The sequence below is a fragment of the Balaenoptera musculus genome, chromosome 2 (assembly GCF_009873245.2).
Source record: "Balaenoptera musculus isolate JJ_BM4_2016_0621 chromosome 2, mBalMus1.pri.v3, whole genome shotgun sequence".
NCBI classification, from domain to species: Eukaryota; Metazoa; Chordata; class Mammalia; order Artiodactyla; family Balaenopteridae; genus Balaenoptera; species Balaenoptera musculus.
Genome location: NC_045786.1, coordinates 51,221,651 through 51,235,975, shown reverse-complemented (window position 1 = coordinate 51,235,975; position 14,325 = coordinate 51,221,651). Strand labels below are relative to the sequence as shown.

Genomic DNA, 14,325 nt, shown 5'->3' with positions numbered 1-14,325 from the left:
TAAAGTATGCTGATGCTGAATAAATCTCAAACTGCGCAGATGGGCAATTTTCATTTGTGATGTTCCCACAGGCTCACTGTCACTTCCGACCTTGGGTCAGCATTACAGGGCTTATAACGAGCTCCTCCTGTTCCATTAGCTGTAACTGGCTTTCCCTGACTTGTTTCCAATGGAAATATGCTTTCTGTGGAATGCTGGTCTACAACCAATTGTGGAAGAGAAAACGTCAGAGCATTACTAGATGATGACTGTAAAATAATATTCAAGTTGGATTTTCCTAAGTAATTGTTTCACAGATTACACTATTGCAGTGGTTTTCAAACCTCTTTTAATGATCACTGATGGTAAATACTTCTAGATCTCAACTCGGAACACACACGCACATTAACTGGAATAAAAGTTTCACAAAACAATACTTGATATGTATTGATGTTTTCTCTTCTATTCCATTCCACTCTATAAAATTTCTGGTCATGATCTACTAATTAATTTTGTAGCTGGTAGTGGGTCTCAATACTGGCTGAAAGTAAGAATCAACTAGGAAACTTTAAAAAAAATACTAAAGCCAAAGGCACAACAGACCAATGAAATGGACTAGAGATTCCAGAAATAAACCTCCACTTTACATATTGGACACAATACATTTACTCCAATACATATTGGACCCTTGATTTATGACAGTATTGATAATATAGGGAAAGAATGACCATTTGAATATCCATATGGAAAAAAACCTTGTTTCTAACCTCAAAATGTATAGAGATCTAAATGTTAGTATGGATGTGACAGGTAAAACAATATAACTTCCGGATCTGTACTGTTCAGTGCAGTAGAAGTTGAATATCATGATTCTTTTGTTCACTTTCAGAGCATCTTTTTCTTTTTGGTCAACCTTAAGACACTTATAATTAAATTTCACTGACGTGGGCTTCCCTGGTGGCGCAGTGGTTGAGAATCTGCCTGCCAATGCAGGGGACGCGGGTTCGAGCCCTGGTCTGGGAAGATCCCACATGCCGCGGAGCACCTGGGCCCGTGAGCCGCAATTACTGAGCCTGCACGTCTGGAGCCTGTGCTCCGCAACAAGAGAAACCGCGATAATGAGAGGCCCGCGCACCGCGATGAAGAGTGGCCCACACTTGCCACAACTAGAGAAAGCCCTCGCACAGAAACGAGGACCCAACACAGCCATAAATAAATAAATAAATAATTTAAAAAATATTAAAAAAAAAAAATTTTCACTGACGTGAATTACACAGGGGAACTCTGAATCCCCTCTTACAGCATGTGGAGCCAGCAACCTGCCCTGCAGGTCAGCCCAACCCCAGTTCCATCGCTCTCATCTAGGTTCACATGTGGTCCTGCTTTACAGAATCAAACTAGTCATTCATGGTAGCACTAATGGCAACTGTATGTTTTGGCAGAAAAAAATCTGAGGAAATACCCAATAAGTCTTAGTTTAGAGAAGATTTTAAAAAGAAGGCTTAGAAACCCATAGACCCCAGATCAAGATCAATAGAGGAGTAGCCAGCAGATCACATTGGCACATGTTGGACCTCCCCCGAAAGGGAGTTGGCTCTGTGCCTGACATGGCACTGACCTGGGACCTTGGTACTTGTCAGCATGGTGTTTTCTCTGATTCACAACAGCTAACGGCAGAAATCAGAGACCAATGAAAATCATATAAATATATATGGGACAGAAATTTAAGGATGCCCTTTTGAAAAGAATGTATATTTGAAAAGTCTGGAAACCTAGGGAAATTTTTATTTTTAAATAATGTGTTACATTTTCGTATAATATACCCAGAATGTTTTTTCTTCCAGATACTTTTGCAGTCAAAATATCCCTAATTTTTTATTAAATAAAATATATTTATTTATTTGGCCGTGCTGGGTCTTAGTTGCGGCACGTGGGATCTTCGTTGCAGCATTTGGGATCTAGTTCCCTGACTAGGGATCGAACCTGGGCCCCCTGCATTGGGAGCACGGAGTCTTAACCACTGGACCACCGGGGAAATCCCAAAAGATCCCTAAATTTAAAGCCATGGATTTAATCATTAATCCCCCCCAAAAGTATAATTAATAAATGAAATATTTTCTCTATGTTGCAGACTTTGCAGATACCCTATATGTCTCTCTATGTCTCTGTCTGTCTCTGTGTCTCTGTCTTTCCCCCTATCTACTTAAAATCTGGGTGTTATGCATTTTTTTTCTTTAAGGGGCTTCTTGCATTAGATAGAGCTAGACAGGAATGACTAGTTCTTTTCAGTTTTGAGATCTTATGAGTTACTTTCTCTTGGTGAGAAAATAGCAAGAGCTAGTGGCCATGGACAGAGGGAGAGGCTGCCCTGGCTGAGGAAGGGAGATGACCCATCCCTGTTTGCTCAAAGGAGGAAACAGTGACTATCCCAGCAGGTGCCCAATTTCCTAATCTCATGCCAGCACTTCTTGCCAGGGGGAAATCTCCCCTTTTATTTATTTATTATTTTTTTTTAATGATTTCTGAGTTAAAGAAGGAAACTGTTGGGAACGTGTAATTGAGATTATTTTTCTGTACTCCTTCACCGGTTCCCTGCCCTCTGCTCTAGGTTCTCACACCCACTGCACCCCACCCTCATCTGAAGATTATGGGAATCTTTGTCATCTTGTTCTTTTCTAGGAGATGTTTCCTTCTGCAGTGGCAGCAGGAAACATTTCATAAGCATATATTTTAAATATTAAAATTGGAGGCTTGCTTCATCAGTGCTCTAATAATACCAAGTCCTTCCCTAAAAGTAACTTGCTTCCTCTTTATCAGTGAGTGAGACAGATGTTCCAGATTCCTTCTTGATCGCGGTGTGGCTCTGTACCCTTCTATAGGTTTCACTCTCTTTCATAAGAGATTCCTTTGGTGACACTGCCCCCGACGGCTACTGTGTTGTAAGAAATCCTGCTGACACTGAGGAAATGAATTACCCTGTCAAGGAAATGGATTATCCCTCAGAAAAGCTGCTCCCCCACCAACACTTGGTCGGGTAACCTCAATACTGATCAGGGTATTATAGGAAATCAGTGAATGATGGCTGGCTGTAGTGCCACCTGGAAGTCCATAGTGCTGTTGATGAGGAAATGTAAACAGTGACCACAGTACCAACACCTGCAGCTTACTGGGCACTTACTATACACCGAGCGTTACAAAGTGATTTAGACACATGACCTCATTTCATCCTGACCTAGAGTTTACAAACATAAAAATCATTATACCTGTTTTACAGATGAGGTCATATAGCTGGAAAGGGGTAGGATGGGCATTCAGATTCCCAAACATCTATTCTTGACAAGCCAATAGGCCTTGGGTTCCTATGCTCCTGTCCTGAAATTCTATCCCAGTGTGTTGTGGGGGGAAGGTCTGGGCATCCCGATTCCAGGTGAGTCTGATCATTGGGAAGGTTGGAACTAGGTGACACTATGCAAGACAGCCTCTCCACGATTTGTCTCCAGACTTTCTGTTTAGTAGAGTTTGTGCCCATTATGTGGGCTTCCTTTACTGAAAGAAGAATATGAAACCAGTTATCTTTTCCCAGTAGTGAGAGATGTGGACATAGTGGCGGGAAGGTAGTTGTGAAGGAGCAGGAGATGTCCCATTCCTCTCCCTTGGAGAATCTTTTTAAACTTAGCATTTAATCTTATTATTTAAACCAGCCTGACATGGGATTCTTGCCCCTACCCAATAAAGTCAGGATAATAAGATACTATCATTACATAACATTGATTCTGTACTTTACCGTATTCAGGTAGAGTACATACATACCTAATCACTCTTAATCCACAACAGGTCTTTGCAGTAGGTAGAATTAGCACCATTTAATTCAGACGAAGATTCAGAGATTGAGTTGTCCAAGACCTAGCTATTGACAGGTCTGGCCCTTGAACAGGCTGTCTGACTCCAGGGCCAAGGTTCTTTCTTTTTGAGCTGTTTGAAAGACAGTGAGCTACTTGAGGTAGTGTATGTAGCACTGCATTCTTTTTAAAAAATTCTTAAATTGCAGGCTTGCGATTTGTATGGTCGTCTTCCTGACCTGAGGCTAAGTGAGTGGGGAGCTTCTGCAGAACCTGCCACAGTGCACAGGAGGGCTTTGCACCCAGCCAATCCTCCAGTTTCTCCAGTGGGAAAACCTGAGACAGAATCAGGGCCTGGCCTCAGGTTCCTCTGTGAGTCACTAGCAGCAGCGAGGTTCTCAACTCCCTTGCTTTTGCCTGCATCAATCCCTTGTGCCTGAGACTAATAACAGCGTAATTTATGAAGCAAGATGTGTGACTCACCAGGCAAGGGAGGAGAGCTTTCAAGGAAGGGCGCGGTGGAGAGGAGCAACATATTTAACAGCAACTGGAAAGGAAATGCTGACATGATGGTAATTGGGTTAAAATTTCTTTACATTGCAGCACCATTGCCTGGTTCCCCAGCTGTTAATTTATATTTTAGACTTCTAAAGTTAACTAAAAAGGGGGGCGGGAACAAGGGAAAGAGGGGAAGGGAATTCTACCTTTGAAGGCAGAATTATCAGATCTATGTAACTTTCTCATAAATTTCTTCTCAATCATCTTGGACCCCTTTACTTTGAACCCCAGGATTTGCCTTCTTCTAAAACTTATCCATTGTGTAACTTCGCTTTACATCCTTCTGATTTCAGTCATACCTGTTTTTCTGCAAGCTCCTATCCATGTTACCAGTCTAAATAAACTTCCTCAGTCACTTACCTCTCTTGTTCCTGAGCTGGCCTTTGGCAGTCTTTGTCAATTAATGACCAGGACAGAGATGAACCAGAGATCCGATAAAGGTGAAGAGGCATCCAGGAGAATTACTTTTTGGTGAATACTCCCTCCTTAAATGGCTTTTTCTGCATTATCTTGATTATCTCCAGAACCTAAAGTCAGTTTATAGATAGGTCACAAGAGCCTGTCTTCCTGTTGACCAAGGAAGCACATTTTAAATTTTCAGTTACCTGTTTGTGTGTGTAAAAAGGCTGTGATAAGTTTTATGTAGGTAGCAAACTTGCCTTACTTCAAATCATCTATTAGTTTTTGTATATGAAACATTAACTTAAAAAGTGAGCCTCTTAAAATATATTAATATGAAATAAATCACCTTAATAACACCTTTTAGTATGGGAAGCTGGATGCATACTGGGAAAACAATAATTTAAAATCTTAAATATGCAGAGTTTTACTGTTCTAGCATATCAATTATTTTTTCATGTTTCTTCCTAGTTTTTGTCTTTACACACACGCTCACACACATATATGTGTATGTATAAAATAGTATATTATACGAGATCATATACCATCATATGATCATAGTATAGATATAATTTTGAATTTTCTTTTTTTAAACGTGTCATAACACTTTTCATGTTTATAAATTTTATAATTTTAGCATTAATTGATTATTATTATATAGAGTTAACATTTCAAAATGTACTTAAACATTCCATATTTTAAAAATCCATTATTTACTAATACTGAAGTGTTATTTATTAACTATAGTTTAAAAAGTTTTCTGTCCAGTTTACACGTATTTTTAGGTAGGCATGAACATTTTAGTGACTCCTAAAATTTATTATCCGATTCCAAAAGGGTGGTATCATTTATGTTGCCACCAGTAACATAGGAATGTACATTTATATGTAAATGATATATATGAGACATTTATAGCATAGTTAGCGCTGAGTATTATTTTTAAATAATGTCTTCTAATTTAATAGGTGTCAATTATAGAATTTTAGGACCTGGAAGTTCATTTAGTTGCTCTCTTTAGAAGGGCAACCTGGTATTTGATAGCTTGACTCCAATTTACCATTTAACAGGCATGTAATACAGTGATTTACAAATATTTACTCACTTTGTTATTTTAACAACCTCATCAGGGTGGTACAATTATTATTTCCGTTTTGTAGATGGGGAAACTGACATTAAATTAGCTGTCCAAGGGCGCATAGCTAGTTAAGTGTCAGAACTCAGGCAGTCTGGCTCCAGAGTCCATGTGCTTGACGACTGTGTTATAATGGCTCCTTTAATATCTATTTAGCATTTACTGTTTGTACGCTTTCCATATGCCAACTTATGGGTGCTATTGTGAGCAAAACAATTTTAGTCCCTGCCCTCGTGGATCTGGAAGTCTGGGGAGGGAACCAGACTTTAATCAAATCAACATATATATAATTACAAATTTGATACATGTTATGAAGAAAAAGAATGGAGTGATGGTAGCATCTAACAGGAATATTTCTTTTAGCTGTAAGAGTGATGGAGGGGCAGGGGTCATGGAAAGTCTTGATGAAGATCTTAGATATACTTAAATTGAGACTTGAAGGATAAGGAGGAGAGAGTAGGGTGAAGATGGGTGAAAAGAGCATTCTAGGCAGAAGGAATAGTCTATGCATATGCCCCGAAGCAGGAAAGGACTTTCCCTTCTGCTCTAAGGGTCATAAAGCTGACCGGCTTGCTTGTGGGATCACAAAGTGAGGGGAAGGGGGCGCATAAGTGAGCCTGGAAAAGCAGACAGGGGTCCAGTGGTCCAGGGCCATGCCAGAAGCTTCTCACTCACAGAAGAGTGCACACAGGGGGAGGAAGGTGAGAGCTGCCTCCAAACACAGCTGGAGTTGTTTTGGGCAATAAGCCGCCGGCAGAGCCATCCCCAAGTGGCGTTTCTTCTGCGCACAACAGCAAATGGTGACCCTGCCTGTGCTTTTCTAGGAATTAAACTTCACTGGCTCATTATTTGAGTTAGGAAGGGGATATTTAAGTTAGGAACCTAGATCAAGGCATATTGTGAAGTCTTATTATAGAGCCAAGAGAAACATGGCCTGAAGAGAACAGCACCAGGGGAGAGCCTTTGCTTGAGAGAGAACATGACCCTGTACAGATGCCAAGTGCCTTGTTGGCATTTTAGGGGTTTATTAGTTTTGCTGGAAATTTTTCCATAATGTGTACTAACAATGAAAAAGTATTGTTCTAGTAGAAAGTGATAGCTGGCTCATGGGGACATTAACCTATGCTTTGGAATCAGTGGAAGCAAAAAGACAGAAGCACATCTTCCTAAAATCTCAAGTCAACTTTTACTCTATAAGCAAACTCTACATACAATATTAGAAGGGGAAAATGAGAAGGCCCTTTTTTCTAATTTCAATTTCAGAGGCCTTTTTGATTTGCTCAATATAACTTTAGCTTTTGTTAATTAGTATTAGAGTAAGCACATAAAGTTTGTTGGACTTTTCCATCAAGTCAATCAGGATTAGAGAATGAAGGACTGGGCAGTAGGAAGAACTCTAAAGAGTACAGGAATCACAGCTATAGGAAGCAGTCATGACCCCTGGGGCGGAGATAGAGTACACAAGGAAGAGGCCTCCAGGGCTGATGTGCAGACCCTGATGAAGAGGGCACAGAGGGGTCGCTATGGAAAACCAGCAGAACTGGCTGGCTACGGAACTAGCCCTCAGAAACTTGCGGGAAATCTGCCCTCTAGGGTGCTGTTCATTGGGAAGTGTCTCGCTGGAGACACTCAGCCACAAAACTCCCCAGGAAGGTGCTGGTGGATTCTGCTGGCTGCTGGGGGCTGCTGGAGCCTTCACTGGGAGTGCACCAGAGCCAAAAGTGAAGCTTCTTCCTCCTGCAATGTCTCTCCACCACTCCCTTCTTAGAAAGGTCCTGGGCCAGCTGGCAAAGGGAAATAGGTAAATGGACCAAAGGTACCAGACTTATTTCACAGAGCAGGCAAACAGGGTCAAAATCTAATGACTTACATGGAATAGAAGTTTATTTCTCTTGTACATAACAATCCAGATATGGGTGGACCAGGGCTAATGTGCTAATTGGCTTCAAAAATTGCTCCAGTTCTGTCATCCCCATTTCCAGCTGTCAGGAAGGAAGACAGAGAGAAGCCGGGACATGCAGCTTGGTCTTTAGGGAGATTACCCAAATCAGTTCCCACTCCTGTGTCATTGACCCAGACATGGTCACGCATGGCCGCACCTATCTGTGCTAGAGGGAGGTTGGGAAATGTTGCCTCGTGTGGCAGGGCAGCCACGTGCCAGGTTAAACTTGGGGGGGTGGGGGTCTGTAACTAAAAGGCAGAATCAATGGATACTTAGGACATCCTGACACCCCTCAATGGCATCTTTGAGGCAATACCATGTTTTTGCTACAGATCTTCTGAAATTTTCTTTTTCATCTCTAAATCTGTTCTGAATTTCTTTGAGGCTTTAAGTTGGTATAATTGTAAAATTCAATATGAGGAAATTAAAATTGTTTTTATCTTGTTGTAAGTTAATTACTTCTTTACATAGAGTATAGGGTTTTTTTTTCCTTCTCTTCAGTTTTCTAAAGCTATAAGCCCAGACATTTATTAGCTTTTTATAAACTAACTTAGTCATAATAAATATCCTTCAGAGTTAAGTTGCTCTGTCATTTGCATTGTCTTATCCATGTGAAATGGCGCAACTTAAAATGCTTTCAGAATTGGAATTTACAGCTGGCTCAGTCCTTACACTGTTCACAGGAAGCAAGTAGCTGCTCATGTTTTCTTTTGTGTTTTATCTTAAAGGCATAAACCAGTTCTTTTGGCTGAGTTAGTAGAGTTAAGGTAGACTAAAGGTAGATAAACATGTTTACCTGACCTCCTACACCAAATTTTAAAAATTGTTCTCCAACTAATGAAAATGAAGTTGTACATAGTTATCAATAAATTAGATATAATTTTTGGCCATAGTGTCACGCCTTTATTGTTCAAAACTCCATTCCAGCCTCAGTAAACCCTCCATCAGTTCATTCAGCAAGCACTTGTATAGTGTCTACTGTGTGGCAAACTTTGGGTATACAGTAGTGTATGAGCCACACAAGGTCCTTGCTCTTCTGGAGCTGACTTTCTCTTCACCAGAGAACCCTGGTCCCTCTGTAATCCAGCTGGTCACCCAGTCACAAAAACTCTCACCAACTCTCATATCCTCCAACCATAATAATACTCAGAAATTGTGAATACTGATTCAAGAGTGTCTCTCACTGCATTGCTCAGGAATATGCCTTTACTTCAATTTAACTTGTTTTCCTAACTTCCCATTTCTCATCACCGTCCTCTACCTGAGAGATATTTTCTGTTCTGTGGAGATACTTTCTTGTCACTCCCCTCTATCCAAGAGATATGTTCTGTAGAGTTATCTTCTAAACTGCTGTGATGTTTACAGTAGGGATTAGATGGATAATTACCAGAAGCTGTCCAAAGACTCAGCCTGACTTGGAGTCCTTACCTCAGCAATAGTTTGAGTACCACATTTTTTCAGTACTTTACAAAAATGTTGCTTCAAATAGTGATAAACTTGTAACCCAGATGATTTTATTTCTTCAAGTCTTAAGGTCAGATTTAATGGTGTGTGTCTGAGAAAGTGGCTCAACAGGCTTCCTTCACCCTGATGGGTTCTGTATCCATGAGGTCAGAAAATAATGAGTCATAAAAACCTACATTCATTAGATTGTCTTCCTGCAAACTACTGGCAGCTGGAGTTGAAAATAGGGTTTAAAATTTCCACAGTATTAGTGGGAAAACACAGCTGGGCTATGATGCCACCTCCATTACTGAACTTCCCCAAAGTAAAAAGAAATAACTGCAGGTACTTTTCTTGTAAATATTTCCTATTTTTAAAAATAGCTTCAGATTCTTTTATATAAATAAAAATTGTAGTTCCTTCAGATTTTTTTTTTATGTAAGTAGGAATTTCAGTACTTAGAGAATGTACAAAGGATGGGAGAAAATGGAGTTTGAGTAGCTGATGAGAAAAAAGGGACTGAGAATGGTCAAGGGGTAAATGAATACATTTGCTTCAGAGAGAACACTAAGCAGAGACTGAAAAGTTGTCAACACGGTTGGCAATTTTCAGTTGCCAGAAAGGCCTAGAGTTCAGCCAAATGAATCAAGATGAGAAATGGGCTAGGAGTTTGATGTGGGAGTCAGTGAGCTTCTCAGAGTGTTCAAAAGTGACTGAGTCACAGGCAGGGCTCCTGAATGACAGATTCATTGTTGCAAATGCTCAGGATTTTTTTTTTTTAGAGCAGTAACTTGTGGGGTTTTAAAAACACAGGTATCTCTCCATCTCAATATTTTCTAATTCTCTTTCCATCTGAGGATTGTTTAAATATCACAATAGTTAGTTAACACACCATACAGGTACCGTTCCACTCACTGTGTAGGTAATGTTTGTCATCCACCAAGCATCTTTTTAAGGCTGAGTCAGGGAAGCCTGCAGCCTCTGTTACACTGAACAACCAAAAAACCCTTAAGTAGTGACTGAGTGCCACTGTCACATTTGAAATGTAGGCGGAACAGGAGCAAAAATGGGAGAGAAAGAAAGAAAAGGGGACCAACAAGTGTCCATTGCGGGCAAGATGAGATCCAAGGCTAACCAGAGGGAGAAACTGACAGATGCTACAAGTTACCAGCCCCTCCTCAGTTACTCAAGGGAGTTCCTGCTTCTCCATTTAAACTTTAGAAGGAAATCCTAAGAACAGGCACTTCTGCTAAATTTAAGGTTCAGACAGCTGAATTGGAGTTGTCCGTTTCTCCTGAAGGAGAGTGGGGAAAATGCTAGGTGTATCAGTCAGTGCCCTTGATTGTAAGCAATGGAATCCACCTCTTTCTTACTACCTTAAACAAAAGGCTTCACTGAAAGTGACTCACAGCACCAAAAGAAGGGTGGTGGACCAGACCTGGACCACAGTAGAAGCCAAGAGACTAAGGCGATCAGGAAAGCCAGGAAGCCGAGAGATGACAGCTGTCTTCTCAGCAGCAGCAGCCTAGGCAGAATGCCATCTGCTGCTGGTGCTGCTCGTCCCGGTCTGGTCCAGATTCAAAGTCCTGAGTAAAGCCTCCATTTTGCCAACCCCAGGCCATTCCAGGCCAACTGCTAGCAGATGGAGAATTGTCCATCTTGGCTTTCACAGTGGGAAAGGCATGGTACCAACTCTACACACATTGCTGATTTCCTCTGCTACTAGGAGGGCTGGAAGCTGGGCTACCTCTAGAACAGCACATCCTGTACACTAGAGTCAGGGAAAGATGACTGTAAAGGATGCCAGAGGTCCTGGAACAAGCTTGGGGCCTTAAGACAGCTACTGAGAGGCTAAGAGAATATGACTTGCTTCTTGCTACTAGACTGAAATGGCAGAAAAGAGGAAGAGAGTGCCAGTCCCCGTTCTCTCTCTGCTTAGCCCTGGACCTCATCTTGAGAGCAAGTATGGTAGAGAGGCTGGCTGGAGGGTTAGCCTGGATGAGTAAAGCCCACTGCCCAGAGCTAGACTGTTGACCTGTGGATGTCTACTGAACACTCTATACCAAAGTCTGTCATCTGAGAGAACCATTTCTCCTTCAGAGGAGTTAGTCTGTTTTTACTTTTTAAAGCATGAAATATTTTTTTTTCTCCCAGAAAGCCATTAACTTTAAAATCATGCTGAAGTCTGAATCTGGATATAGTGTTTCCTTCACGATTTATTTTTCTGGGTTCATGAACACAATCTTTTTTTTTTTTTTTTTTGGCTGCCCCGGACAGCTTGCGGGATCTTAGTTCCTTGACCAAGGATCAAACAGCTTGCGGGATCTTAGTTCCTTGACCAAGGATCAAACCCACATCCTTGGCAGTGAAAGTATGGAGCACTAACCACTGCACCACCTGGGAATTGCCCATGGACACAACCTTGACTCAGGTGAATTTGGGAGGTAAAACTTAAGACCCTGGGCTTCCCTGGTGGCGCAGCGGTTGAGAATCTGCCTGCCAATGCAGGGGACACGGGTTCGAGCCCTGGTCTGGGAAGATTCCACATGCTGCGGAGCAACTAGGCCCGTGAGCCACAATTGCTGAGCCTGTGCGTATGGAACCTGTGCTCCACAAGAGAGGCCGCGATAGTGAGAGGCCTGCGCACCGCGATGAAGAGTGGCCCCCACTTGCTGCAACTAGAGAAAGCCCTCGCACAGAAACGAAGACCCAAGACAGCCATAAATAAATAAATAAATAAATAAATAAATAAATAAATAAATAAAATTTAAAAAAAAAACAAAAAACTTAAGACCCTTAAATGAGATGATAGGAAGCTTTAGCATGAAGTTCAGGCTGAGTCATGGATTAAAAGATGTAAAGGTTAAAGGAGGATGAAGCTGAGAAGGAGACTTATTTATTTATTTACTTATTTTATTAAAAAAAATTTTTTTAACATCTTTATTGGAGTATAATTGCTTTACAATGGTGTGTTAGTTTCTGCTTGATAACAAAGTGAATCAGCTATACATATACATATATCCCCATATCTCCTCCCTCTTGCGTCTCCCTCCCACCCTCCCTATCTCACCCCTCTAGGTGGTCACAAAGCACGGAGCTGATCTCCCTGTGCTATGCGGCTGCTTCCCACTAGCTATCTATTTTACATTTGGTAATATATATAAGTCAGAAGGAGACTTTTTAACTTTTTTTATTTTAGATATAACTCACATACCATATAATTCACCCATTTAAAGTGTGCAATCTAATTTTTTTTTTAGTATATTCACAGAGTTGTGCACCCAGCACCACATTCAATTTATGAACATTTTCATCACCCCCAAAAGAAACCCTGTACCCGTAGGCAGCCACTCCCCACTTCCTCCCACACCCCCGTGTACACCCTAAGGAACTACTAACCTACTGTTTGTCTCCCTATATTTGCCTATTCTGAACATTTCACATGACCGGAATCATACAATATGTGCCTTTTGTGCCTGGCTTCTTTTACTTAGCATGTTTTCAAGAGCCATCCATGTCGTAGCATGAATCCTTTCAATTCTCTTGAGTATATACCTAGGAGTAGGATTGCTGGGTCATATGGTAACTCCGTGTTTAACATTTCAAGGAACTGCCGGACTGTTTTCCACAGCAGCTGCACCATTTTACTTTCCCTCAAGCAATATATGAGGGTTCCAATTTCTCCACATCCTGCCAACATTGTTATCTTTTTGGTTATAGCCATCTTAGTGGGTATAATGAGGGTATCTCTGGGTTTGTTTCTTATTTGCATTCCCCTCATGGCTAATGATGTTGAGCATTTTTTCATGTGCCTATTGGCCATTTGTATATCTTCTTTGATGAAATGTCTATTCAGATCCTTTGCCCATTTTAAAATTGGGTTATTTGTCCTTTTATTATTGAGTTCTAAGTGTTCTTCATACATTCTAAATACAAGTCCCTTATCAGATATATGATTTTCAAATATTTCCTCCCATTCTATGGATTGTCTTTTAACTTTCTTGATGGTATCCATTGAAACACAAAATGTTTTAATTTTGATGAAGTCCAATTTATCTATTTTTTATTTTGTTGTTTGTGCTTTGGGTGTCATATGCAAGAAGGCTTTGCTTAACCCCAGGTGCTGAAGATTTACTCCTATATAACATTCTAAGAGAGTTATTATTTTAGCTCTTATATTTAGAACTGTGCTTCATTTTGAGTTAATTTTTGTGTGTCCTGTGAAGAAGAGATTCTTAACTCTTTTTAAGCAGCAGTAATTGATGTTTGGTGGCAGCACATGAAGAAAGAGTAAATAGTGTAGATTTTTTTTCTCAATTTGAACTACATATTCCAGGGGGCCACCCTTAACTTCTGAGTTCTTTCTCTCTCCCCATATATGTTTTTGGTTGTTCAATATTAAAGTTACTAGGCTTTCAACAAATCTTGTTTCATTGCTTGCATATTATTTAGCGTGGCAACCCCTATATAACCATTGTAAGCTGTTTATTTAGTTGTGTTTCACACTGGACAAAATAATCTTTACTGCCTGGAGTTGCATTTTAGGAGTGAGCAAACTATTTTGTATAATGATTATTATAATAGTATCAAAACTAGCTCACTGCCATTGCTATTTGTTCCCTGAGTCATAGTCTATTAAATTTGGAGCTAATAAAGTAATGAACATGCTAAGGCAAACTTTCAGGAAGAAATAGATCTGCCCTTGCAGGAGTAGATCGTTCTGATACAGTGAGGGACACAGGCATGGTACAAGGTTTGTCCATTACAGGAGAGACTCCCATGACCTGGGCTCATTTCTAAGATCTGTAGGAAGTTTAAATTTCAGCTGTAGTCTCACTCAAAGAATTGTGCCTGCTCTTGTTCTGACCCAATCTGGCTGTGCGCTTCAACGCAGATTTCCTCTCTTAATTCCCTCTTTGGTCAGTTATGTCAGATGGCCCAGGCAACCAGGCTGGAATCCTCAGCTCCCTTGCCAAAGTGTGTTAATTCTTCCTGCCTAACAACTCTTTCATCACTTCTCACTGTCTCCTCCC

General features: G+C 40.7%; 1 protein-coding gene across 8 annotated transcripts in view; it reads left to right on the top strand.

The window, feature by feature from the left end:
- CERS3 (ceramide synthase 3) overlaps positions 1-14,325 on the top strand; it is a 110,478-nt gene that overhangs the window by 4,672 nt on the left and 91,481 nt on the right. The window contains exon 1 of one of the 8 annotated variants that reach the window (XM_036843296.1): positions 4,320-4,390. The exons of the other annotated variants lie outside the window; for them this stretch is intronic. The gene's annotated coding sequence lies outside the window, so the exon portion shown is untranslated. Of the gene's footprint in view, positions 1-4,319; positions 4,391-14,325 lie in introns of those variants that run through there. 8 annotated transcript variants of the gene reach the window in all.